Source organism: Crinia signifera, chromosome 12, assembly GCF_055691185.1.
Source record: "Crinia signifera chromosome 12, ASM5569118v1, whole genome shotgun sequence".
In the NCBI taxonomy this organism is placed as follows: Eukaryota; Metazoa; Chordata; class Amphibia; order Anura; family Myobatrachidae; genus Crinia; species Crinia signifera.
In genome coordinates this window covers 80570911-80575736 of record NC_139228.1, presented here as the reverse complement: position 1 = coordinate 80575736, position 4826 = coordinate 80570911, and positions in this window count along the sequence as shown.

Sequence of the window (4826 nt, the reverse complement as noted above, 5' to 3'; positions counted from 1 at the left end):
AAAAATCCTGATTCATGCCCCTTACATTATATGTATGTTCTTCCTTATAGTAATGTCCCTTAAACATTATGCTACACATAGTACTGCCCATTGCACAATATACCACACACATTATAATGCCGCTTACACATTAGGCACCACACTACAATGGCCCGTACACAATATGCACCACACCAAAATGCCCGTTACACATTATGCATCTTACCTTAATGCCCCTTACATATTATGCACCACACCATAATGACCATTACACATTATGCCACACATCGTAATGGCCTTTGCAAAATATACTACACACTGTAATATCCCTTATACATTATGCACCACACCATATATGGCCCGTACACATTATGCACCGCACCATAATATCCCTTACACATTATGAATATTACCTTAATGCCCCTTACATATTGTGCACCACACCGTAATGACCATTACACATTATGCCACACATCATAATGGCCATTGAACAATATACTACACACTGTAATACCCCTTATACATTATGCACCACACCATATATGGCCCATACACATTATGCTCAGCACCATAATGTCCATTACATATTATGCCACACACCATAATGCCCCTTACACATTGTACCACACACCATAATGCTCATTACACATTATGCCACAAATCATAAAGCTCCTTACACATTATGCCAAACACTGTGATGCTCATTACACATTATGATTCATGTTGTAATGCCACTTACATCCTATTATGCCCCACCCAATAGATCCACTTGCACCATGTTTTTCCCCACACAGTAATTACCCTTGCACCATATTAGTCCACACCCAGTAATGTCCCTTACACCATATTATCCCCCACAGTTATGCCCTGTCACAATATTATGCCCTGCACAGTAATGCCACTTACAAATGATGCCACACTACGTGCTCATTGTGAGGGGTTTCCAATGAGACCGTTTCATGATGCCTCCAGCTGCAGCATCTTGCGTCCATGATTATGATATTGGATATTTTTGCAAAAGAAAGTTTACAAGCCTCCTTTATACATATATATACTTTGCAACTAATACAAATGTAACCATATTGAAAGGTATTACAGAACATTAAATATATATTACTAGGAAGGTTATTTTCCACTAGGCGTCTCCATAACAAAACTCACTGTAACATTTTATCAAAGCCATATTTATTTATTATATAGACGCTGCTGTAATTTTAAAATGCAAATGTTTAGTAACAATCCCGACTTGTGGAAAGGCCTCTGCCGAGGGAGATTGTGGTATAATCGTTACTTTTTACTTTCTATAATAACCACCGACTGAAGTGAAAATTTAGATGTGGCGACATGGAAAAATGTAAGTGAATAGAATTTTACAGTGTTACAATTGTAGCATTAGGAAAATAATAATAATTTTATTTATATGCTGCTTTTCTCCAATGGGGCTCAAGCCGCTTTGAAGAACGCATGAAAATAATACAGAGGTTTTGCAGAAAATACAGAAATGTAGACATGAAGAACATAAAACAAAGGTGTGGCAGCCATTTTGTGTCATCGTATTCATTCTAAACATGCCAGGCGAGGCAGCCATTTTAGACGCTGTACATCTATACAATACAATGGGTAATGCCTGGATGATATGACAAATAATGGGGGAGATATAAAATACCATGCAAGATTCATAGGAACTTATTCTGTTCCACATGCAATGCTGCAAAATTTGACCCCTGCCCCCCTCGTTTTCGGAATTCGCACACCAATCATCGAATGATTTGGAACAAAAGGTGGCATAGCCACCAACAGTACCAATTTAGCTGGTATAGTACTGTTTCTTAATGACCTGTACCGGCTAAAAAACCCTGTACCAATTGTACTGGTTTGTAGCCTTTTAGCTGCAGCGCTTGACAGGCACCTCCTCCCGCCTTCACCCCTCTGTCTCAGCCGAGGAGGCAGCGGGGAATCTGGGAGGTGTAGTATCCGACATCGCCAGCTGTTCCCCATAAAGCTTGAGGTGGAGCCAACAAGCAGGACTACAATTCCCGAGGTGCCCCACGGGGGAACGCAGCGGGGATAGGCTGCAGTGGGGTGAATGTCAGACTGTGGGGATTGTGCAGGGACAATTATTATTATTATCATTGTTTATTTATATGGTGCCACAAAGGTAAGATATAAATGAGCAAAAACAAATAACGAATTACAGTACAAGACAATTTAGGACAAGTACATGGCAAATAAGGATAGTTACATCAGGGGACAGGACACTGAAGCAATCATCAGGATGGCAGAAATATATATATATATATATATATATATTCTAAGAAAAGTGCATGAGGAGAGAGGGCCCTGCTTATGGAAGCTTACATTCTAAAGAGGAGGGTTAGACAGACAGGGGTGAGACAGAAGGGGACAATGAAGCACTGGGCAGCAGGAGAGGGACTGCGCCGGGGCAGGGGACGTGGGGCGGGCAGTTATATGCTTCATGTGAGCATCATAACATACCATGCAACTGTATCATTGAAAGTATTGGAAAGGTGGCTTGGTCACGCCCCCTTTCCAATTGTGTACCGATTTCTCGATTTCTGCCCCTCAGATGTTGGAGGGTATGAGGTGGCAGACTGGAGATGTGGGTATGTAAGGGGGACACTTTGTGACTTTTTTCAGGGCCACTTTAAATTCCCAATTTGCCCATGACACCAGGGAAGGGAATTCGTATAAAATGTCAGACACAACTGAATGAAAAGAGACAAATACGGATGTAACTGTGTCCAACTCAAGCCCCACACCCTTAACACCCCACCTCCAAGGGCTGCTTCCAAAGATTTCCTGGGCTGGTTTCCATCCCAAACCACCCTTGAACACATGAATTGGGTGTGCATAACACATAGGTTACATAAAACAAAGTTTGTGTTCTATCTCAGGTACTGAATTTAAGTGCCAGATGTCCCCAGTAGTGCCAGTCAAATATCATGTCCTCAGTAGTGCCTGTCACATATCATGTCCCCAGTAGTGCCAGTTACATATCATGTCCCCAGTAGTGCCAGTTACATATCATGTCCTCAGTAGTGCTGTTACATATGCCCCCAGTAGTGCCAGTCAAATATCATGTCATCAGTAGTGCTGTTACAGATGTCCCCAGTAGTGCCAGTTACAGATCATGTACCCAGTAGGGCCAGTTACATATCATGTCCCCAGTAGTGCCAGTTACACATCATGTCCTCAGTAGTGCTGTTACAGATGTCCCCAGTAGTGCCAGTTACAGATGATGTGCCCAGTAGTGCCAGTTACATATCATGTCCCCAGTAGTGCCAGTTACACATCATGTCCTCAGTAGTGCCGTTACAAATGTCCCCAGTAGTGTCAGTCAAATATCATGTCCTCAGTAGTGCCTGTCACATATCATGTCCTCAGTAGTGCCAGTTACAGATCATGTCCCCAGTAGTGCCAGTTACATATCATGTCCCCAGTAGTGCCAGTTACATATCATGTCCTCAGTAGTGCTGTTACAGATGCCCCCAGTAGTGCCAGTTACAGATCATGTCCTCAGTAGTGCTGTTACGGATGTCCCCAGTAGTGCCAGTTATAGATAATGTCCCCAGTAGTGCCACTTCCATGTCATGTCCCCAGTAGTGCCAGTTACACATCATGTCCTCAGTAGTGCCAGTTACATATCATGTCCCCAGTACTGCCAGTTATATATCATGTCCCCAGTAGTGTTAGTTACAGATCATGTCCCCAATAGTGCCAGTTACAGATCATGTCCCCAGTAGTGCCAGTTACATATCATGTCCTCAGTACTGCCAGTTATATATAATGTCCCCAGTAGTGCCAGTCAAATATTATGTCCTCAGTAGTGCCAGTTACAGATCATGTCCCCAGTAGTGTCAGTTACAGATCATGTCCCCACTAGTGCCAGATACATATCATGTCCCCAGTAGTGCCAGTTACATATCATGTCCGCAGTAGTGCCAGTTACATATCATGTCCTCAGTAGTGCTGTTACAGATGTCCCCAGTAGTGCCAGTCAAATATCATGTCCTCAGTAGTGCTGTTACAGATGTCCCCAGTAGTGCCAGTCAAATATCATGTCCTCAGTAGTGCCTGTCACATATCATGTCATCAGTAGTGCTGTTACAGATGTCCCAATAGTGCCAGTTACAGATCATGTCCCCAGTAGGGCCAGTTACATATCATGTCCCCAGTAGTGCAAGTTACACATCATGTCCTCAGTAGTGCCAGTTACATATCATGTCCCCAGTAGTGCCAGTCAAATATCATGTCCTCAGTAGTGCCAGTTACAGATCATGTCCCCAGTAGTGCCAGTTACATATCATGTCCCCAGTAGTACCAGTTACATATCATGTCCCCAGTAGTGCCAGTTACAGATTATATCCCCAGTAGTGCCAGTTATATATCATGGCCTCAGTAGTGCCAATTACATATCATGTCCTCAGTAGTGCTGTTACAGATGTCCCCAGTAGTGACAGTTACATATCATGACCTCAGTAGTGATGTTACAGAAGTCCCCAGTAGTGCCAGTTACATATCATGTCCTTAGTAGTGCCAGTTACATATCATGTCCCCAGTAGTGCCAGTTACATATCATGTCCTCAGTAATGCTGTTACAGATGTCCCCAGTAGTGCCAGTTACATATCATGTCCTCAGTAGTGCTGTTACAGATGTCCCCAGTAGTGGTTTTAGCAAAAAAAAGAATAATTTCACTTTCTGGAATGTATGGTTTTCGGAATAATTTGGATAACAGATATTTGGATAAGGGATACTCAACCTGTACTAGTTTTCTCACAGAACTCTGCATTTTTTCTATTTTTATTTATGTAGAGATACTCTGCTC